This window comes from Lepidochelys kempii, chromosome 27 (assembly GCF_965140265.1).
Source record: "Lepidochelys kempii isolate rLepKem1 chromosome 27, rLepKem1.hap2, whole genome shotgun sequence".
NCBI classification, from domain to species: Eukaryota; Metazoa; Chordata; order Testudines; family Cheloniidae; genus Lepidochelys; species Lepidochelys kempii.
This window is the reverse complement of record NC_133282.1, coordinates 19,066,800-19,090,224: the sequence shown is the minus strand read 5'-3', so window position 1 is coordinate 19,090,224 and position 23,425 is coordinate 19,066,800. Positions and strand designations below refer to the sequence as shown.

At 49.5% G+C, this 23,425-nt stretch overlaps 1 protein-coding gene across 1 annotated transcript in view; it reads left to right on the top strand.

Annotated features, from left to right (window-relative positions):
- Positions 1 to 21,776, top strand: part of BRCA1 (BRCA1 DNA repair associated) — a 102,551-nt gene extending 80,775 nt beyond the window's left edge. The window contains exon 24 of the transcript XR_012156403.1: positions 21,709 to 21,776. The gene's annotated coding sequence lies outside the window, so the exon portion shown is untranslated. The remainder of the gene's footprint in view (positions 1 to 21,708) is intronic.
- The last annotated feature ends 1,649 nt before the right edge of the window (positions 21,777 to 23,425 follow it).

Here is a 23,425-nt window from a genome sequence, read left to right as displayed (position 1 = left end):
GGATTTAAACTTGGAGAGTGGTCAGTTTGGATGAGCTATTACCAGCAGGAGAGTGAGTTTGTGTGTGTATGGGGGTGGGGGGGATGTGAGAAAACCTGGATTTGTGCAGGAAATAGCCCAACTTGATTGTCATGCACATTGTGTAAAGAGTTGTCACTTTGGATGGGCTATCACCAGCAGGAGAGTGAATTTGTGTGGGGGGGTGGAGGGTGAGAAAACCTGGATTTGTGCTGGAAATGGCCCACCTGATGATCACTTTAGATAAGCTATTACCAGCAGGACAGTGGGGTGGGAGGAGGTATTGTTTCATATTCTCTGTGTATATATAAAGTCTGCTGCAGTTTCCACGGTATGCATCCGATGAAGTGAGCTGTAGCTCAGGAAAGCTCATGCTCAAATAAATTGATTAGTCTCTAAGGTGCCACAAGTCCTCCTTTTCTTTTTGCGAATACAGACTAACACGGCTGTTACTCTGAAACCTGCTCTAGGACATAAACCCTCTGCCACCAGCCATTCTCTCTGTGGGCAGCATTGCACCAGAGGCCAGGTGAATTCATCCTGGGGCTTTTCCCTTCATCCTGAGCATCAGGTGCTGGCCCCTGCCAGAGGCCAGGATGCTGGTCTGGAGGGACCAAAGTTCTGGTGCAGTTTGTTTGGCAGATTCTGCAGCACATTGCTTGGTTCGTTACTCGGTGATGCTTTTGGTTCTTAGATTAGCAAGTGAAGGAACGTAAAATGAGTGCTGGGACCTAGGAAAGATGCACATTCCGCAGTGCCTTGTCTTAAACACTGAATTTTAAAATGTTCCCACCCCTTTCTCTGACTTGCACACGGGTTTGTGTGCTTCATTCTGCAATAAATAGCGCTTTTGAAATATGAGGGGTTTGGTTGCGGGAGGGAAGCAGAGGAATTCTGGACTCTCAGCCAAGCAGCCAGACATGTGTCTCCTTAATTGTGGGCTGACAATGCTAATCCACCAACCAGCTGGCAGAGAGAACCGCCCACTGAATGCACAGCCCCCCAGCTTTCTTCCCCAGCAACCCTGCTTCATTGCTGCTCCCCACGCAGCATGTTGCCAGCTGGAAAAGCCACCAACCCATCCATTGTCTTTCAATCCTGCTATGGAAATCAGATAACAGAGATGACAAACAATGCCCCGAATGGCTTTTCACACCCCGGCCAGTTCCTTTGCTGCTGTAAATAGACTTCATTGACTTCAACAGAGACTCCCTGATTTACCCCATGCGTTCAAACCTGTGGGGAAAGCAACCCCCCCATGCTGCCTTCACACACCCTATCCCCAGGGACCCCAGCAAAGCCAGGCCTGGGCAGGGGAAGCAGCATCTGCAGGCAGGATCATGGCCAATTTGCAGATAATTTTCAAATTCTCCAGTCTCGGAGCTTTATTACAAACACAGTCAGCTGTACCAACGCCCCCAGCTCAGCCTTGGGGCAGAGAGGTAACATACGTGGGGACATGATTGTAATTTGCTCTGTACCTGCATCAACTGAAATCCATGGAAACCAATATCTCTGCATGAATTGCCTCCACTTTTCAATCAAATCTAACAAACCCAGCAAGTCAAGAAGGTCCGTTTGTGTGATCTGCCTTGCAAAGGCTGGTGTCTACTTCTCCATCCCTGCCACCCACCACAACGCCTCCAATTTAATAAAAGGAGTACTTGTGGCACCTTAGCGACTAACAAATTTATTAGTCTCTAAGGTGCCACAAATACTCCTTTTTTTTTGCAGATACAGACTAACAAGACTGCTACTCTGAAACCCTCCAATTTAATACACACTCACTGCTAATTTAATCACAGAGCTCCTCTCATGAAATCCACTCCTCCATTCGCCCTGCATTCCCCTGCCTCTTATTTGATGGCACATTTCCTCACCATTCAGCAGCCCCAGTTACTTTCAGGTGCATTTTAAAATGAGTAGTGGATGAAGAGCTCTGTCAGACACACAGAGAGAGAGAATCTGTTAGGTTTCTTTAGTATGAAACTACTATGCAAAGTGTGAAATGAAATTCACAGGTAAAATCACCAACTCTCACATTTTGGGTGCTGTATAAATAAGGTGTGTTTGCGCACACATACGTTGTGGGAGTCTCTGAGCCCTGCCTTGGCAGCAGTGCCGGTATGAGTGTAGGTTTCAGAGTAGCAGCCGTGTTAGTCTGTATTCGCAAAAAGAAAAGGAGTACTTGTGGCACCTTAGAGACTAACCAATTTATTTGAGCATGAGCTTTCGTGAGCTACAGCTCACTTCATCGGATGCATACCGTGGAAACTGCAGCAGACTTTATATACACACAGAGAACATGAAACAATACCTCCTCCCACCCCACTGTCCTGCTGGTAATAGCTTATCTAAAGTGATCATCAAGTTGGGCCATTTCCAGCATTTCCCTTATCTAAAGTGATCATCAAGGTGGGCCATTTCCAGCACAAATTTGGAAATGCTGGAAATGGCCCAACTTGATGATCACTTTAGATAAGCTATTACCAGCAGGACAGTGGGGTGGGAGGAGGTATTGTTTCATGTTCTCTGTGTGTATATAAAGTCTGCTGCAGTTTCCACGGTATGCATCCGATGAAGTGAGCTGTAGCTCACGAAAGCTCATGCTCAAATAAATTGGTTAGTCTCTAAGGTGCCACAAGTACTCCTTTTCTTTTTATGAGTGTAGGGTGTAACTTGGCGCCCTCATTCTTTGTGCACGGGGTTGATTTTCTATTAATGAAACCGTTTTTATTATACAAAGTATCTTCAATTCCTCCAAGGAAACAATTAGGCAAATAGCAGGAAGGGTGAGCTGGTAAGGGGGGCTGGGTGAGACATGCAGTATTCAATGTATGTAATATGAGGGCTCCTGCCTCATATTAAGAAAGCAGGACAAACAGCAAGTTATCTCAAGTGCCTATACACAAATGCAAGAAGCCTGGGAAACAAGCAGGGAGAACTGGAAGTCCTGGCACAGTCAAGGAATTATGATGTGATTGGAATAACAAAGACTTGGTGGGATAACTCACATGACTGGAGTACTGTCATGGATGGATATAAGCTGTTCAGGAAGGACAGGCAGGGCAGTAAAAGATGGGGGAGTTGCACTGTATGTAAGGGAGCAGTATGACTGCTCAGAGCTCCGGTATGAAATTGCAGAAAAACCTGAGTGTCTCTGGATTAAGTTTAGAAGCGTGAGCAACAAGGGTGATGTCGTGGTGGGAGTCTGCTATAGACCACCAGACCACGAGGATGAGGTGGACGAGGCTTTCTTCCGGCAACTAACGGAAGTTACTAGATCGCAGGCCCTGGTTCTCCTGGGAGACTTCAATCACCCTGATATCTGCTGGGAGAGCAATACAGCGGTGCACAGACAATCCAGGAAGTTTTTGGAAAGTGTAGGGGACAATTTCCTGGTGCAAGTGCTGGAGGAATCAACTAGGGGCAGAGCTCTTTTTGACCTGCTGCTCACAAACCGGGAAGAATTAGTAGGGGAAGCAAAAGTGGATGGGAACCTGGGAGGCAGTGACCATGAGATGGTCGAGTTCAGGATCCTGACACAGGGAAGAAAGGAGAGCAGCAGAATACGGACCCTGGGCTTCAGAAAAGCAGACTTTGACGACCTGATGGGCAGGATCCCCTGGGAGAATAACATGCATCCGATGAAGTGAGCTGTAGCTCACGAAAGCTCATGCTCAAATAAATTGGTTAGTCTCTAAGGTGCCACAAGTACTCCTTTTCTTTTTTATGAGAGGGAAAGGAGTCCAGGAGAGCTGGCTGTATTTTAAAGAATCCTTATTGAGTTTACAGGGACAGACCATCCCGATGTGTAGAAAGGATAGTAAATATGGCAGGCAACCAGCTTGGCTTAACAATGAAATCCTTGCTGATCTTAAACACAAAAAAGAAGCTTACAAGAAGTGGAAGATTGGACAAATGACCAGGGAAGAGTATAAAAACATTGCTCGGGCATGCAGGAGTGAAATCAGGAAGGCCAAATCACACCTGGAGGTGCAGCTAGCAAGAGAAGTTAAGAGTAACAAGAAGGGTTTCTTCAGGTATGTTAGCAACAAGAAGAAAGTCAAGGAAAGTGTGGGCCCCTTACTGAATGAGGGAGGCAACCTAGTGACAGAGGATGTGGAAAAAGCTAATGTACTCAATGCTTTTTTTGCCTCTGTCTTCACGAACAAGGTCAGCTCCCAGACTGCTGCACTGGGCAGCACAGCATGGGGTGGAGGTGACCAGCCCTCTGTGAAGAAAGAAGTGTTTCGGGACTATTTAGAAAAGCTGGACGAACACAAGTCCATGGGGCGGGATGTGCTGCATCCGAGAGTGCTAAAGAAGTTGGCAGATGTGATTGCAGAGCCATTGGTCATTATCTTTGAAAACTCATGGCAATCGGGGGAGGTCCCGGACAACTGGAAAAAGGCTAATGTAGTGCCCATCTTAAAAAAGGGAAGAAGGAGGATCCTGGGAACTACAGGCCAGTCAGCCTCACCTCAGTCCCTGGAAAAATCATGGAGCAGGTCCTCAAGGAATCAATTCTGAAACACTTAGAGGAGAGGAAAATGATCAGGAACAGTCAGCATGGATTCACCAAGGGCAAGTCATGCCTGACTAATCTAATTACCTTCTATGACGAGATAACTGGCTCTGTGGATGAGGGGAAAGCAGTGGATGTGTTATTCCTTGACTTTAGCAAAGCTTTTGACACGGTCTCCCACGGTATTCTTGCCAGTAAGTTAAAGAAGTATGGGCTGGATGAATGGACGATAAGGTGGATAGAAAGTTGGCTAGATTGTCAGGCTCAACGGGTAGTGATCAATGGCTCCATGTCTAGTTGGCAGCCGGTATCAAGTGGAGTGCCCCAAGGGTCGGTCCTCGGGCCAGTTTTGTTCAATATCTTCATTAATGATCTGGAGGATGGTGTGGATTGCACTCTCAGCAAGTTTGCAGATGACACTAAACTGGGAGGAGAGGTAGATACGCTGGAGGGTAGGGATAGGATACAGGGGGCCCTAGACAAATTAGAGGATTGGGCCAAAAGAAATCTGATGATGTTCAACAAGGACAAGTGCAGAGTCCTGCTCTTAGGACGGAAGAGTCCCATGCACCACTACAGACTAGGGACCGAATGGCTCAGCAGCAGTTCTGCAGAAAAGGACCTAGGGGTTACAGTGGACAAGAAGCTGCATATGAGTCAACAGTGTGCCGTTGTTGCCAAGAAGGCCAATGGCATTTTGGGATGTATAAGTAGGGGCATTGCCAGCTGATGGAGGGACGTGATCGTTCCCCTCTATTCGACATTGGTGAGGCCTCATCTGGAGTACCGTGTCCAGTTTTGGGCCCCACACTACAAGAAGGATGTGGAAAAATTGGAAAATGTCTAGCAGAGGGCAACAAAAATGATTAAGGGCCTGGAACACATGACTTACGAGGAGAGGCTGAGGGAACTGGGATTGTTTAGTCTGCGGAAGAGGAGAATGAGGGGGGATTTGATAGCTGCTTTCAACTACCTGAAAGGGGGTTCCAAAGAGTATGGATCTAGACTGTTCTCAGTGGTAGCTGATGACAGAACGAGGAGTAATGGTCTCAAGTTGCAGTGGGGGAGGTTTAGGTTGGATATTAGGAAAAACTTTTTCACTAGGAGGGTGATGAAACACTGGAATGCGTTACCTAGGGAGGTGGTGGAATCTCCTTCCTTAGAAGTTTTTAAGGTCAGGCTTGAGAAAGCTCTGGCTGGGATGATTTAATTGGGGATTGGTCCTGCTTTGAGCAGGGGGTTGGACTAGGTGACTTCCTGAGGTCCCTTCCAATCCTGATATTCTATGATTCTATTCCTTCCCTTAGCCTCTAAGAACAAACCAGGAAGGTTTGCTGCGCTATTAAAATTAAGGTGAAATCTGATAGGAATTTACAGCTCAGGTGAGAGGACGTGGAAGGCTGGCTCCCTGGTCCCAGACTCTGTGCAAGTGAGTGCTCCTAAGTGTGGGGAAGGGGCTGTCTTTGGTGGAAGGGAAATGAAGTATAATTCTGAGTGAAAGGAGAGCTGACGCTGTTAAGGTGCTAAGTCCTGCCAAGTGTCCAGAAAGGTTTTCCCTTCACTTACATTTATAAATCTTGTCATCAAGCTAATAACTCCCAGAGAACTATTCGGAGCACGGCCAGGCTTTGTGCTCACTGCTGGGGACCAGGAGGGACAGTGGGGGCTGCTGGCGACAGGGGAGAGAAGGTGTACAGAAGGGATGAGATGGGGGAAGGTGCCAGAGGAGACACAGTCCTGGGACTGAGTATGATCAAGTTAAAGCTAAAGATCCCCCACCCCCGAACGGGGCTGCTGCTCTGTCTGCGCCTTGCACCTGACTCCTCCGCTCCACTATCCCACAGGGGTACCGAGGGCTAGAACAGATTCCTAGATGTAAAGGCCAGGAGGGACCATTTTGTCCATCTATTGGTGACCTCCTGTATAATACAGGCCAGAGATTTCTACCTAATGGTCCCTGAATCCAGCCAATAATTTGGGGCTGAGATAGCTCAGTGGTTTGAGCATTGGCCTGCTAAACCCAGGGTTGTGAGTTCAATCCTTGAGGGGGCCATTTAGGGATCTGGGACAAAAATGGGAGATTGGTCCTGCTTTGAGCAGGGGGTTGGACTAGATGACCTCCTGAGGTCCCTTCCATCCCTGATATTCAATGATTCTTCTTAGAGAGATGTCCTGTCCTGGTCTGATACCCCATCCGCCTTTCTCCACCCCTCCGGGGAGCTGCAAGAAAAGCACTCAGACTTCTCCACTTTATACCTTAAACAGGAGAAACTGAACTGAACCGAAGTAAATGAAGCAGCTCTGGCTTTCCTCACAAGGTTTTCCTTTCTTCGCTTGAGGAAGTCTTGGTCCCCAGGTGTGGGGAAAGGAGAACGAGAGAGACGTTCACTGGACCTTTTTGGCAGCTCAGAAAACCTTCTGGCTGAGTTTGAGGTTTGAGCTGATTGGTCCAGCCATGGCAAAGGAACCCCACGGGAAGGCTGAATTGCCCAGAGAAAGAGGATGAACAGTAGGCGCTGATGGGTGCCCAGGGAGTTCACTATGCCCCTGGCCGAGGAGAAAAGGTGATTTGCTCTCCCAGGAGCGTTCTCAGGGATCACTTGCTCTTGTGAATTAGGCCTCTTTGTCCAGCACCGTTTCCAGCGAGAGCTCGGCTTAAAGACAAGTGTTGGTTTGTTAGGTGCCAACATGAAGAAGGGGGTGGCTGGTGTGATTTTGAAACGGGCAGATTTCAGTGTCCCAGTGGCCGCACAGCAGCAGGCCTCTGGCAGATCTCCGTGCAGTGGTTAGCGCCCTGTCCCCAGAACTCACCGGAACTGCAGCTGCAGCCTGCTGTGAGGCCATGGTGACTTGGGGCTAGGGGAGTCTGGCACCTCCTTTGGACTTTGGGGGTCTCATACATGTGCTCTGCTGCCAGGGTGTCTGGTGCTTGTGCCTCACTTGAAGAGAACCTGACAGCACATGGGCCACACCTCTGTCCCCGGTAGCACAGTGGAGTCCCCAGCTCTTGTCTTTTTTTGCCTGGTCCAGCCTCCCATGACAGAAACATGCCTGGGAATCCCTCACTCTGGCTCAGGATCCTGGATCCCGGGATGATTCCATGAAACCTCGGCAGGGAGCAAGCAAGAGAGGCCTTCCCCTTTCCCAGGGGGACTTGTTCTGTGGGCTCAGACATTCCATCGAAGACTCCAGTTCCTTTGGCTGCTTCTGACCCTGCCTTTTGCTGAGACGCTGCTGGGTGTACAGGGCTGCCTACTCTGCCACCCTTGAGCCCCGCTGGTTGTAAGCTCCCTTCCTACCTAGTGTTTGGCAGGGAGTGGGGGCAGGCGGTGAGTAGTTTCTGAACAGCCAGCTCCGCTTTGATTCCAGACTCTGCTTTATTCATTTCTGCTTCCTCTCTATGACCCGCCACCTCCTGCAGAACAAAGGCTTGTGTTTTCCTGTGATGCGAGCTGGAGGCACTGGGATATCGGTGGATAAAGCTCTTAGGCTGGGACGTGACCTGGGGCTGCTGATGTTGGAGAAGGGAGGAAAGAGACACCCCCCTTCCCCCCGCCGTATATGTCAGAACCATGCCAGATGCACGGTTGCTGGCTGCCTGCTCTGCTAACTGCTGCCGGTGTCCAGACTCCTGGCCTACCCCACTGAGGAGGGAGCACCAAGGCTGCTGATGTTCTGCTCTCCTTGTCTCATCGGATGGTGGCGGGTTCCTGGTGCTGCTGGCCACAGGCAGAGGGGGAGCGGGAGCCATCCAGGCCGGACTCTCGGTGGGCCAGGAGGCAAAGAATGTGGTGGCAGTGTGGCTGAGCAGCATAGGGGGCCTGCGTGTTGCTGAGAACCAGGCCCTTTGTCCCACAGAGAGGAGACAAAGGAGCCTGGCAGGTGACCGGGGAGGTTCCATGCCTCGTGCATGCAGAATCTTCAGTGCAGCCCCCAGGGCGATGGCAGGGGCTGGCGCAGGGACCTGCCTCCCAGGCACGTGGAACCTTCCTGGGCAACACGTTTTCCCCTTTTGCAAGCCCCAACCATGGGACTTGATGCTGCTTTGCTGGCCAGGAGACATCCCCCTCGCCAGCTTGTTCCTCTCGCCCGTGTCAGGCAAACTGGCCGGAGAGCAGCACTGCTGAGTCTTGGGTAAATGGGCACCATTACCTGCGGTGTCATCAGAACCTTCTGCAGCAGGGCCAGATGTGGCCCTGACACGTTTTTAATGTGTCAAGTGTCATCTGGTTGCGGCTGCTTCTCGGTGGGGAACTCTGCCTGCTCAGAAACCAGCAACGCTGGTGAGACAAAACCAAGCCCAGGTCAGCCAGAGGCTGGACCTGCAGCTGGACTGCAGGGGGATTTGGATCTGGGACTCTGGTTCTCCCTCTTACGGAGCTAGGAGCCACCTGTGGGATTTGGGTCTGGGCTCAGTTTCCAAATCCCCCCAAAGCTGAGGGCTGTTTGGATCCCAGTTGTTAGTCTGGGCACGTCTCTGCTGCTCTGCAAAGGAGAGAGGACAGCGGGTTTGCAGCATCAGCATTAGCTGTGCAATGTCTGGCCATGTGACTGCCCAAATGGCCCCCCGGGCGGGAGCCGAATGGAGAGCCAACCTGTCATTGTGCTGAGGCAGAGTCTGCGGGTGACTGACATTGTGGGAGAGGATGGGCTTGGACAGCAAAGTGATGAACTGCTCCCTGGGCGGGAGGTGAATCCAAACAGCCTCAGCATTCTGAGGTTGCCTGTCTCTTGCTGGCCAATTGGTGTCAGTTCCTGCTAATGCCTGGGGCATCTCTTCATACTCAGGAAGGAAAGCTCAGCTCTAGTGCCCTGCACGTGTTCAGGAGAGGAGACAAGTCTCTGCTCAGAGGGCAACAGCTGCACGGCCTGGTGGTCAGACGGGCTCCCCCCAAGCTCCCCTCCCACATCTCAGCCCGTCTCGGGGCTGGGGAGGGAACGGAGCCGTTTCTTCTCTGGCCCAGCCCCGGCATATTCCCAAACACTCAGCAGCTCCACAATCTCAGTCACACTTGGATGCAAACCAAATGTGCTGTGGGTCAGACTGAGGTCCCTCCACCCGTGTCTCACTCACATGCCCCCAGCTCTCCCATGACTTCGGAGGAACACCAGGCTGTTCAGAGCTGGGCTCTGAACCCCTGAAAGGCCCAAATTGCCCCAGCGATGCTCTTCCATGGGAACTGGCTGGTCAAAAAGTGCCCCGAAGCCCACAAGGGTTCTGCCGTCTTTGTCTTCCATGTGTGGAAACGGTGCATCACCTTGGGGCCGCCTGCCAGGCCTCTCTTCCCAAGCAGTGGCTGCAATGACCCAGCCAGCTCTGGTCCTGTAACAAGTGTTGTCTGGGACCGGGCTCTGTCCCGCAAAGCTAGTGTACCATTGCACCGGGGCTATAGAGTTATAGACTCATGGAACTGGAAGGGAGCTCGAATGGTCATCTAGTCCTTCTCCCTGCACACAGGACTAACTATTATCTTCTAGAGGGACCATCCCTGAGAGGTGTTTGTCTAAAAAACTCTTCTTAGAAATCTCCAATGACGGAGATTCCACAATCTCCCTGGGCAATTTATTCCAGGGCTTAACCACCCTGACAGGAAGTTTTTCCTAATGTCCAGCCTAAACCTTCCTTGCTGCAATATAAGGCCATTGCTTCTTGTCCCGTCCTTAGAGGTTAATGAGAACAATTTTCTCCCTCTTCCTTGTAACAACATTTTATGTACTTGAAGACTGTGGTCATGTCCCCTCTCAAGTCTTCTCTTCTCCAGACTAAACAAACCCAGTTTTTTCAATCTTCCCTCATAGGTCATATTTTTAGGCCTTTAATAGTTTTTGTTGCTCTTCTCTGGACTTTCCCCAATTTGTCCACATCTTTCCTGAAATGTGGTACTCAGAGCTGGACACAGTACTCCAGTTAAGACTGTATCAGTGCGGAGTAGAGTGAAAGAATGAGATAACGCTTTTAAAATAAAGTGTTTCTTATTTTCTACAGGAGCTCCGACAATATAAATGATCTCTAGAGAAACCCAAATTTGATATGCTCTGGCAGCCTCTCTGCTAAATCTCCTTCCCTGGTGATGGATTGACTTCATGTCCTATGAGTACTTGCACTTTCCGCTTTGCTTATGGGAATAAGGAACAGACTAAGTGGTTTCCTTGGGATGTGTTTCAAAGATATTGGTTTCTACTTTCACTCGAGCCATGCAATAGCTCTGCAGTCTGTCTGCTAAAGAAATTCCATGGGAATCTGTAGCCATTATAGCGGACATTTTTCTGAGGGTAGTCAGACTGTATCAGCTTTTCCATAAGCATCCCATGCCAAGGGCTCTTTAATTGGGAAGGGTTGCAGGTTTGGATGCATCCGATGAAGTGAGCTATAGCTCACGAAAGCTTATGCTCAAATAAATTGGTTAGTCTCTAAGGTGCCACAAGTCCTCCTTTTCTTTTTGCGAATACAGACTAACACGGCTGCTACTCTGAAATCAGTTTGGGTAAGCACCCAAAAGTTTTGGTTCTCTACAAACTTATCTGCACCTCAGGCTGGGGAATCTCAAGAGATGTCCAGCTGGGTCAGAGAAAATACCAGCCCAAGGACAAAGACTTAGTACTTTTGTATCCAACACCAGTAGGGCCATGAACATAAATATTCAGGGCCGTCCTTAAGCACAAGCAACATACACAGCTACACTTGGGGCACCACTGGGTCTTATTCCAGGGGGGAGGTATTTTTTCATGCTTTGTGTGTATAGAAAGATCTTCTACACTTTCCACAGTATGCATCCGATGAAGTGAGCTGTAGCTCACGAAAGCTTATGCTCAGATAAATTGGTTAGTATCTAAGGTGCCACAAGTACTCCTTTTCTTTTCACTGGGTCTTAGTGTCCCCTCTCCTGGCTTTCCTATCCCTGTTTTTACCCTTCCTACAGGCTCTCACAGCTGGCTGCTGCGGCCTGGTAAGTCTTCCTCGGGAGGGGATCCAGTAGTTAAAAATGAAAAAGCCTTCCAGCCTGCGAGACCTATTAGCAGAACATTGAAACTGTTAAAGAGCCATTCAAGGGGTAATGAAGCCATTTAACAGGCATTTGCCAAACCCCAGGTATATACTGTCAGTTTCTGCATTTACTGACAAAAACAGTTGTGCATTACTATAATATTTACTCAGAACATGTCAGTCTACAGGACCTTAGTTTAAAATTTGCTTTAAAAATATTTCATTAGTGTGTTGGTGAAGATTATAAAATCACATCTCTAAAAAATCCTTGCACAGATTTTTAGATGCACAATCATCTTTAGCCTTAAATGCTTGGATCATATAGTTTTTTAAATAAATCCTTCAAAAGACCACCCTTATCTAAAATACACATTTTAATACTACAGTTAAAAAAAACTTGCTTCCAAAGTCTTCCTGTCCTTTCGGTCCATCCCTTTCTCCCTTCACCCCCTCCCACCCCCATTGAAGAGAACCTTAAAGGGACAGGTTTCAGAGTAACAGCCGTGTTAGTCTGTATTCGCAAAAAGAAAAGGAGTACTTGTGGCACCTTAGAGACTAACCAATTTATTTGAGCATGAGCTTTCGTGAGCTACAGCTCACTTCATCGGATGCATACCGTGGAAACTGCAGAAGACACACAGAGACCATGAAACAATAGAAGCCCTCTACACCAACATTCCACACAAAGATGGACTACAAGCCGTCAAGAACACTATCCCCGATAATGTCACGGCAAACCTGGTGGCTGAACTTTGTGACTTTGTCCTTATCCATAACTATTTTACATTTGGGGACAATATATACCTTCAAATCAGCGGCACTGCTATGGGTACCCGCATGGCCCCACAGTATGCCAACATTTTTATGGCTGATTTAGAACAACGCTTCCTCAGCTCTCTTCCCCTAAAGCCCCTACTCTACTTGCGCTATATTGATGACATCTTCATCATCTGGACCCATGGAAAAGAAGCCCTTGAGGAATTCCACCATGATTTCAACAATTTCCATCCCACCACCAACCTCAGCCTGGTCCAGTCCACACAAGAGATCCACTTCCTGGACACTACAGTGCTAATAAACAATGGTCACATAAACACCACCCTATACCGGAAACCTACTGACCGCTATTCCTACCTACATGCCTCCAGCTTTCACCCTGACCACACCACACGATCCATTGTCTACAGCCAAGCTCTACCATACAACCGCATTTGCTCCAACCCCTCAGACAGAGACAAACACCTACAAGAGCTCTGTCAAGCTTTCTTACAACTACAATACCCACCTGCGGAAGTGAAGAAACAGATGGATAGAGCCAGAAGAGTTCCCAGAAGTCACCTACTACAGGACAGGCCTAACAAAGAAAATAACAGAACACCACTAGCCGTCACCTTCAGCCCCCAACTAAAACCCCTCCAACGCATTATCATGGATCTACAGCCTATCCTGAAGGATGACCCAACACTCTCACAAATCTTGGGAGACAGGCCAGTCCTTGCCTACAGACAGCCCCGCAACCTGAAGCAAATACCAACAACCACATACCACACAACAGAACCACTAACCCAGGAACCTATCCTTGCAACAAAGCCCGTTGCCAACTGTGCCCATGTATCTATTCAGGGGACACCATCACAGGGCCTAATAACATCAGCCACACTATCAGAGGCTCGTTCACCTGCACATCCACCAATGTGATATATGCCATCATGTGCCAGCAATGCCCCTCTGCCATGTACATTGGTCAAACTGGACAGTCTCTACATAAAAGAATAAATGGACACAAATCAGATGTCAAGAATTATAACATTCAGAAACCAGTCGGAGAACACTTCAATCTCTCTGGTCACGCAATCATAGACATGAAGGTCGCTATCTTACAACAAAAAAACTTCAAATCCGGACTCCAGCGAGAAACTGCTGAATTGGAATTCATTTGCAAATTGGATACTATTAATTTAGGCTTAAATAGAGACTGGGAGTGGCTAAGTCATTATGCAAGGTAGCCTATTTCCCCTTGTTTTTTCCTCCCCCCCCCCCCCCCCGACGTTCTGGTTAAACTTGGATTTAAACTTGGAGAGTGGTCAGTTTGGATGAGCTATTGCCAGCAGGAGAGTGAGTTTGTGTGTGTGTGTGTGTTCCCGGGGTGGGGGGGGTGAGAGAGCCTGGATTTGTGCTGGAAATGGCCCACCTTGATTATCATACACATTGTGAATAGAAAAGGAGGACTTGTGGCACCTTAGAGACTAACCAATTTATTAGAGCATAAGCTTTCGTGAGCTACAGCTCACTTCCTCAGATGCATATCGTGGAGTGGTCACTTTGGATGGGCTATTACCAGCAGGAAAGTGAGTTTGTTTGTGGGGGGGGGCGGAGGGTGAGAACCTGGATTTGTGCTGGAAATGACCCAACTTGATGATCACTTTAGATGAGCTATTACCAGCAGGAGAGTGAGTTTGTGTGTGTATGGGGGTGGGGGGGTGAGAAAACCTGGATTTGTGCTGGAAATGGCCCATCTTGATTATCATGCACATTGTGTAAAGAGTTGTCACTTTGGATGGGCTATCACCAGCAGGAGAGTGAATTTGTGTGGGGGGGTGGAGGGTGAGAAAACCTGGATTTGTGCTGGAAATGGCCCAACCTGATGATCACTTTAGATAAGCTATTACCAGCAGGACAGTGGGGCGGGAGGAGGTATTGTTTCATATTCTCTGTGTGTATATAAAGTCTGCTGCAGTTTCCACGGTATGCATCCGATGAAGTGAGCTGTAGCTCACGAAAGCTCATGCTCAAATAAATTGGTTAGTCTCTAAGGTGCCACAAGTACTCCCTTTCTTTTTGCGAATACAGACTAACACGGCTGTTACTCTGAAACCTGTCATTGTAGGGAGAGTGGTCACTTTGGATAAGCTATTACCAGCAGGAGAGTGAGTTTGTGTGTGTGGTTTTTGGAGGGGGGTGAGGGAGTGAGAGAACCTGGATTTATGCAGGTTTCAGAGTAACAGCCGTGTTAGTCTGTATTCGCAAAAAGAAAAGGAGGACTTGTGGCACCTTAGAGACTAACCAATTTATTAGAGCAGGAAATGGCCCACCTTGATTATCATACACATTGTGAAGAGAGTGGTCACTTTGGATGGGCTATTACCAGCAGGAGAGTGAGTTTGCGGGGGGGGGGCAGCGGAGGGTGAGAAAACCTGGATTTGTGCTGGAAATGGCCCAACTTGATGATCACTTTAGATAAGCTATTACCAGCAGGACAGTGGGGTGGGAGGAGGTATTGTTTCATGGTCTCTGTGTGTATATAAAGCCTGCTGCAGTTTCCACGATATGCATCTGAGGAAGTGAGCTGTAGCTCACGAAAGCTTATGCTCTAATAAATTGGTTAGTCTCTAAGGTGCCACAAGTCCTCCTTTTCTTTTTGCGAATACAGACTAACACGGCTGTTACTCTGAAACCTGTCATATTTTTTAAAGTTGGTGAAATTTCATAAACATGTCTATTGTTATGGAGATCACACAAAGTAAATTAGTGTGCCCTTTTTCTAAAAGCAATGAACATTGTTATGAACAAAATAAAGCTCTGTGACTGATTAATTTAAAATAATGTCTTTGTTTCAGTGAGTTAAATATGTAGTAATCTGGAATGATTACTTTATGAAGGCTTAAGAGTACATTTAAAATATAAAATCAGCTCAGAAATACTGATTAAGAAAATATAAAACAGAGAAGAGCTGCATCATGTATTCCATAATATTTAATGTTGTATTAAGCAAGACAGCTGACTCACCCTTGCTACAAAGTTTTTGCAAAGAAATGTCTGACAAACTTCAGGGCATATCAAAAAACCTGTGACTGACATTTTTTATTCCCAAATTGAGTGCTTTTAATTAGGTACCTTCTGCATGTCCATTCTGCATGAGGGAGAGGGTACAGGGGTCTCTCCGGGGAACTGTGACTCTCCGCCACCGTGAGGCAGGCCTGGTGTCTTGTTATCCTTTGCTGCCTCGGCTCTCCCTGCCCCCCCATACCGGGCTGCGAGCTCGGGCTGCGAGCTCAGGCTGCGGTCAGGCATAGGGGCACCAGTTTAATAATACTGTGTATGGCCCCATAAATCCTAAGGACAGCCTTGTAAATATTCATAGATTATAAAGGCAAAAGGAAGCACTTTGATCATCTTGTCTGACCGCCTGGATAACACAGACCAGAGAACATCTCTGGGTTAATTCCTGTTTGAAACAGAGCATAACTTTGAGAAAAACATCCAATCTTGACTTCAAAATTGCCCGTGACAGAGAATCCACCACAAGCTTTGGTGAGTTGTTCCAAGGGTTAATTTCCCTCAGTGTTGGGGGTTAGCCCAACTTTCTCCAGCACCAGGACAGCTCTAGAATTCACTTCAGTTTCAGTTTTGGAAGGAGGATCAGGTGGTTTCTTATTTCATCCAAACTGGTTCACCCAGCTGAAGTTAAACTTCGTTATTAAAAATACCGACAATATTTCTGTGCTCAGACTCCTGCCTGAGAGCGCAGTAAATGAAGGGGAAGGGCCTCGCCCCCGATGACATGCAGGAGCTTTAAGATGAATCTTTGCAGCAAACCCATCAGAAGAGCTGCTCTCCGTTTGCAGACCCACAAGCAGCTCTGGGCAGCCTGCACTGCAGCCATCCCTCAGGAGAACTTGGAGAAAAGTAACTGCAGCCCAGGCCTGGCCTCGCTTTCCTTCTGTGCTCTCCATAGTGTGGGGAAGGCTGGGTGGCACTGGAATTCAGAGTCTTTGCCGCCATTATCGTGGACTCTTGTGCTTCCCTTGTCCCCTGGGCACGTGCATAAGCAGCGCCCGCCTTGTGGGTACATGCCATTTCGGAGCAAAAGCAACAAGGGGAATCAGACAAGAAAGTTAATACAGGAAGAAGTGCCAAGGTGGTGTCGCCAACTCCCATGATTTTGCCATGAGTCGCATGATAATTATTGTTTTCCTTAAAGCCCCAGCTCCTGGAGTCAGGTGGGCCTGGGAGGATTTCAGCTTCATGCTTAAAGGAAAAGTAAGTTTCTGACCCCAGTGCCCCATAAAGGCTCAAAGAGCAGAAGGCAAATAAACAGAGCCCACCTCTATTGTTGTTACAGAATCTCAGGATTTTAAAGCCAGTCTCATGGTTTTTGTTGAGCCTGACTCACGATTTTTGACCATTTGTGGTTGGCAATATGGCAGTGAAATCCAGCAATTCACTGAGGGCGATTTCCTTTAGTCCAAGCGTTAGAGGCTAGTGCTTTGAAGCAGAGGCCCATTGGGCTAGTCTTGGCTTCCCTGGGGTGGGACGGCATTTGGGTGAGGTTTCTCCAGTGTGTACAGACCACGGATTCATTGCAAACATTTCTACAGCAGGGGCTTCCGTGTCACCAGCCCTACCAAAGCCATGGGAATGAGAGCAGCTGAGGGGGAAGATGTGGAGTTGGGCGTCATCCAAAGAAAATCTCCTCAGGAGCCAGATTTTCAGCTGATGTTTAATATTTGCCACAGGCCCTTTGGCTGCCCGTCCAGCAGTGGCAGGCAATGCGGAAGTGCTCTGTGAATACAAATGGGGACTGACTGTGAATACAAATGGCTGTAACCTTGCCTGTCACTGGGGCAACTAAACAGATTCCTTCCTTGTGAGCCAGAAAGACACGGGCAGCCTCCTGACTGGGAGTGCAGTGACATTTGGAAAGGAGCCTCCCAGGGCTCTGGCAGGGGACAGCCTGGCCACTGCAGCAGGGTTGGCCCAACCAGGGTGTTCTCTAGCCCTCTCTCTTTCCCTAACCACGTCTCTAGCAGCCGCTCCCACTGTCTGCTCATGTGGCTTTCTCGAACATAGAAGCTGAGCCCCTCACAGCCCCCTTTGGCAGGGCAAAGCTGGTGGCCCCCTCTAACAGATGAGGAACTGAGGCACAGAAAGGCCGTGATTTGTCCAAGCCCACCCCGGAGGCTGAGGTGGCAGGGAACTGAATCCGGCTAGCAGCCAAAGCACTAAGCCACCCTTCCTCTCCAATGCTGCTGTTCTCCCCTAAGACAGATTGGCCCTTGGAAGGAAAAATCCTTCCCCCGCCAGGACCCCTGCCATCTCTAGACCCTCGTAGGAATCAGAATCAGATGCCCAGCAAATGGTCTTGAATTTTGCCATGCGGCCACCCCCAGTAAGGGTGCCAGTGTGGTCTTGAGACGCTTCATCTGGGGCATAGATGTCTCCTCGGGGGTCACTGTCTGCCTCTCGCACTGGAGAAGTGCACAAGAGGCCGTTTTTCATGCCCCAGAGCATGTGGGGTGCAGAAGGGTGATACAATCTCTGTGTTAAAACAGCCCCCACCCACCAGCGTGTTGCTGTTCCCTGTGGCTCTGGAGGTCCCTGTTCTCTCCTGAGCCATGACATGGACCATTTGTACACAGGTGCTGACTTTTGTTTTTGCCTATGGGTGCTCCTCTCTGCCCCTCTCCCCCCCAGTACGAGTGGTGGGCGGGGCCTCGGGGGCAAGAGGCGGAGCGGGGATGGGGCCTCAGGCCAGCGCACAGGTGGAGTGGGGGCTTGGCCGCAGTCGGGGCACTGGGGCCCACAAAAGATTAATCCAGCCCTCTGGATGTTGAGCACCCCCCTCGAGCCCTAGAGCACCCACAAAGTCAGCACCTATGCCTTTGTCTGCTGGGGAGTCAGAAAGTGAAATATGATAAACACCAAGGAAATTGTAAGAGGGGCTGTCACTTCCTCTGTGCAGCACCAGGCACAATGGGGGCCCCGGTCTCAATAAGGACCGGTAGGTGCTACCATAATACAAATAATAAAGAATAGCACTAACAAGGTTAGGAAGACTCTTCCACTGCAGGCAAGAAACTTCATAATTGACCACTTGGGCATTTCATACTCCTTTCTCTGAAGCGTCATTGCAGGAGATGGGATTAGACAGACCCCTGCTCTGATCCAGCCTAGCAATTCTCATGCCCCTATGTACCCAGACAAAAAAAATCCAGAAGGAACTGGCATAACTGATACTTGGTGCAAATCCCTGGAATCTCATGAGCTACATCCAGGCTTAGAGCGCCGTGTGTTAGTGAGCTGCTTGTCTCTGGCAAATAAAAAGGAGAATCACGGCTGGATCTTGCATCTCACTGTAACGCGCACATGACACCCAGCTTCCCTTCTTCTCCTCCCTGCCTTCTTGGGGAGACAGATTGAGGACCGAAGATGTTTGAATGTAGCAGGGGCAGAGTCCACAGGCTCAGAGGGGCGGGTTCTGTTTATGAAGCCCCCTGGCTAGGGGCTGGTGTGTTGCCACCTGCCAGAATAAACATGTTAATTACCTGCATTAATATTCAGGCCGTGAAGTCATCAGCATTTGTATTTATTAATTTGTATAAATGGGACAAGCTTTCCAGAGCATTGCTGCAGACAGCAAATTCCATCAAAGCCCTTCCTGAGAGGGCTGTTTGCATACATACATTTCCATTCATTACAATGGCCTGATTGATTAAATGAAGTAAAGTGATTAATTAAGTGACAGTTGTAGGAATCAGCTGGGGTCAGAATAAATGCTGCACATAGAAAAGATGAGTGATTCACACCGGAACTCAAGACCTGCCTCTGAACTGCAGTGTCACCTCATTTGTTAGGAAGGGTTTTTGAGCACTTCATAGCAACAGGATGTAGATACAGAGAAATACAGATTAGACAGAAATGGCTCACTGAAAACATGAAGCAGCCAAATTCCAGAAGCCGCTTTGCCCCTCCTGTGAGCACGAATGGCTCATTCGCTCTTCTCCAGATGGACACGCTCAGCTGGGCATTTCTTGTCTTACCTGGGTCGCTCATTGCTCATGAAAGTGAGGAGTTAATGGCATGGCTAGAGCAGGAAATAGTGCCCACAACTGCTATGCGGGCTTCCCAGATACAGGGCCCCCTTCTGTCCCATCACAGCTCTGCTGACGCATCGCAGTCCCACCCACAACACCCCCTCCTCATGCCATGTGTGTTCTGCCATTCATTTTGTACTGGTCTGCATTGATAACATACCAGAATGATTTCCCCATAAAGGAGCCAGGTGCCTGAGGATGTGTTGGTTGGCTGGATGTGGGTATGGGGTTTCCACAGATGTCTGTGCAGATGCATGCATGGATGGAGGGGCAAATCATGCCAATGGTACCAATGCACAAAATCCACAATTTGCCTCAGTTTGAGACAGGTAAGCTGCATCTCATCCGTACATATCGCAGCTTTCTGTGTCTACACTTGGGGTACGCACTAGTGGCTGAAATGAGGACTAATTCTCAGTGTGGAAGAGGCCTAAGAAATGCAATGCTGCTAATCTCTGCTCTCCAGCCGTGTTCCTAATGCCATGGCTTGTCTGATGTGCGAGTGCACCACTCCACGGGATGGAATCAGAAGTGTTCAGCTGAGTAGGGTTGTCAACTTTCTAATCGCACAAAACTGAACACCCCAGCCCTGCCCCTTCCCCAAGGCCCTGCCCCCACTCACTACACTCCCCCTCCCTTATTCACTTTCACTGGGCTGAGGCAGGGGGCTGGGGTGCAGAAGGGGGTGAGGGTTCTGACTGGGGGTGTGGGCTCTGGAGTGGGGCCAGGGATGAGGGGTTCGAGGTGCAGGAGGGGGACTTCAGGCTGGGGGGTGGGGCCAAGGGATTCGGAATGCAGGAGGGGACTGTGGGTTGAGACGGGGTTAGGGTGCAGGAGGGGATACAGACTCTGCACTCGGGGTGCAGGTTCTGGGACGGGGCTGAGGATGAAGGGTTTGGGATGCAGGAGGGGGCTCCTGGTTTGTGGGGGCTCAGGGTGGGGGCATGGTCTTACCTCTGGCTGCTCCTGGTCAGTGATGCAGCAGGGCTAAGGCAGGCTCCCTGCCTGTCCTGGATCTACGCTGTTCTCCGGAAGCGGCCGGTAGATCCAGCTCCTAGGCAGGGGGGCCAGGTGGCTCTGCACGCTGCTCTCACCCTCAGGCACTGCCTCCCAGCTCCCGTTGCCTGGGAACCGCAGCCAATGGGAGTGCAGAGCCGGTGCTCGGGGCAGGGGCAGCACACGGAGCCCCGTGGACCCCCCTGCCTAGGAGCCAGACCTGCTGGCTGCTTCCAGGGCGCAGCGAGGTGCCAGGACAGGTAGGGACTAGCCTGCCTTAGCCCTGCAGCACCACTGACCGGACTTTTAACAGCCTGGTCGGTGGTGCTGACCGGTGCCACCAGGGTCCCTTTTCGACCAGGCGTTCCAGTTGAAAACTGGACACCTGGCAACCGTACAGCTGAGTGGCAAAGACCCAGTACTAGTGTCCTCTGATGGAAAGTATCCTTTAGTTCAGGGTGCAGAGGCCTGTGTTTTTGGAGCAGGTCTGTGATCTTTTGCTGTGACGTTCTGAAGGGCCACAGCACACAGTGTAATGACGAATATGAAATCCTAGGTGACCATGGGCTTCTTACAGAACTAAGTCCTGCCACAGTTGCACTGGACCACTGTATCCATGGCATGTATCCGACGAAGTGAGCTGTAGCTCTCGAAAGCTTATGCTCAAATAAATTGGTTAGTCTCTAAGGTGCCACAAGTCCTCCTTTTCTTTTTGCAGACACAGACTAACACGGCTGCTACTCTGAAACCTGTATCCATGGAGCTAGTCATGTACCGACTAGTGTCTCTGCGTCCCCATGGGGTTCTGCTGGATGGACCATCCGAATGGTTTACGTACGTGTGTGCGCATGGCTGCTGCTCTCCAGCGGCTGCAGCGCATAGATGATATGAGCCCAAATGCTGCCACCCGCAGCAGGTTCTCCTTTCACGCAAGTGAGAGGGGCCTTTGCATCTGGAGTGGAGCTGAAACTCTAAACCCATTTGCAAATGGGCAGTCTATGAGTCTGTGGTGGAAAGAAGCAGCCTGCGTGGGCCTAGAATCATTCCCTGCCCCTTTCATTCAGCTGGAGTGTGTGAGCCAGCAGTTACGCCAGGGCTTGGTTTTGAGTAATGTTCACGTTTTTCATTGCCCAGTGACACTGCAAAGCTATGAAATCCCTGATGGAAGGGACATGGTTAATCGCTTTCTCTCTTTTAAATTCCACTTTCTTAAGACCAGAGTGAAATATTTAATAGTCTCCACAATGGCACACCAGCATCAGAGACAAAACTGAGTCATCGCTTTCTCATTTCGTCCTTCACTACAGGGCAGAAAATCATTGGCTGGGATACAGACCCCTTCTGGAGTCTCCTGGTTGCCTCACAGGGCACTTCTAGGCTTGGAGGAGATTTCAGAGCAATGCTCACTTGAAAGAGAGTGACGCCGACAAACTGGCAGGCAAGTTAATGTTCTCCTTTGTTGCAAGCCTGGAGCGTCCTGGAGTTTCTCCACCTGGATAGTCTCACAGGGTGGAGGCCCCTGTCCCAGTCTCCCACCTTGGCTCATGGCTGGACATTTTGATCACACAGGATAAGACGGGCACAACCTGAGATGCATGTTAATATGGTGAAAGGACAATGCATCCTTAACTGAAATTACAGCTAGTACCAGTTCAGGGAGAGATGCTGGTCACTGGCATGCAGGTGACTCAGGAGAAGTGGCTTCCACATGCTGTTTGGTAAACTCCCAGACGACATTATAGCCCTGGGTGCTTCCCTTTGCCTTCATCCATTGCACTCCTTTGAGTCACTTCTATCAGGCTCCATCCCATTCTGCTGCCTTCCCCAAAGTATCGACAAGCACATGTTTCTCCTGCATTTCTGTAGCACAGACCTGATGCCCTCTGTCCCCCAGGGGTGCTGCTGCAGGGGGCTGGGAACAGGTGCGCCCTGATAGGTGTGTCACTTTACCCACATGTGGGGATTATATGCTGGGTGACCAGATGTCCCAGTTTTATAGGGACAGTCCCAATATTTGGGGTTTTGTCTTATATAGCAGCTTATTACCCCCCAAGCTCTGTGCTGATTTTTCACACTTGCTATCTGGTCACCCTAGACAAGAGACTTGCCTTCAGGAGTTCCAGCTGGTTTACACACTAGCATATCACCGGCCTCCAGAGCCTCCTTAAGCTCCATCAGTCTGGTACCATTTTGCCTTCACTCTGTCCAACATTTCTCACCCTGTGTCTAAAGCTGGCTTGACAGTCGGCCCCACATGTTGCTTAAGGACTTGCCAATGCACAGCTGAGCCGAGAACAAACTATCATTGCCTGCAAAGGCCTGAGAAAGGAACTGCCTGATGGGAGCACTGCGTCCGTAACAGCTGGGCTAGACTGTGACAGGCAGATGAGATGCTGAGCTCTGAGCACACATGACATTTCCCCCCATGGTCCTAGCCCCCTCATCCGTAACTGGTTGTGTCAGGGCTGGTTACATTCAGGCTTGAGAGAAATTGTGCCATGACCTGTCCTTACTCCACTGAATCCCTGCACTTTGAGCCAGGGAGATAAATGTTGCTGAACCCTGGGAGCAGTCAGTGGTGGTGGAGTATTTCAGCACATCGGACCCTGCTCTGCTGCTGAGCAAAGGCTCATGGCAAAGCTCAGATAATCCTGCCAGCAGCTTGATCCCACAGCCTCACACCCAGCTGGAACAGTTCTGCTTCCAGTCCCTACTGCCTCCCCAGGGGTTAAATGTCTCACAAGAGGATAAAACAACCAAGAATTTTCTTTCCTGGAATCCCAGAGTAATAGCCTGAGTTCTGGCAGGCAAGCTGTAGGACCCGTTCTGTGCTCAGGTGTGTCTGGATCTCAAACCTCAGAGGTGGGACCCTGTTTCACTAACAAAGGCAATTCTGGCCAAGACACTGGGGCTGTGTTCCCATGTCTCTCTAGAAACGCTCTTTCATGGAGACAGACAATGCCAATGGGCAGACAGTCAGCAGGGTTAATGTTGGGCCCCAGCCCTGACATGGGACCTGTAGCC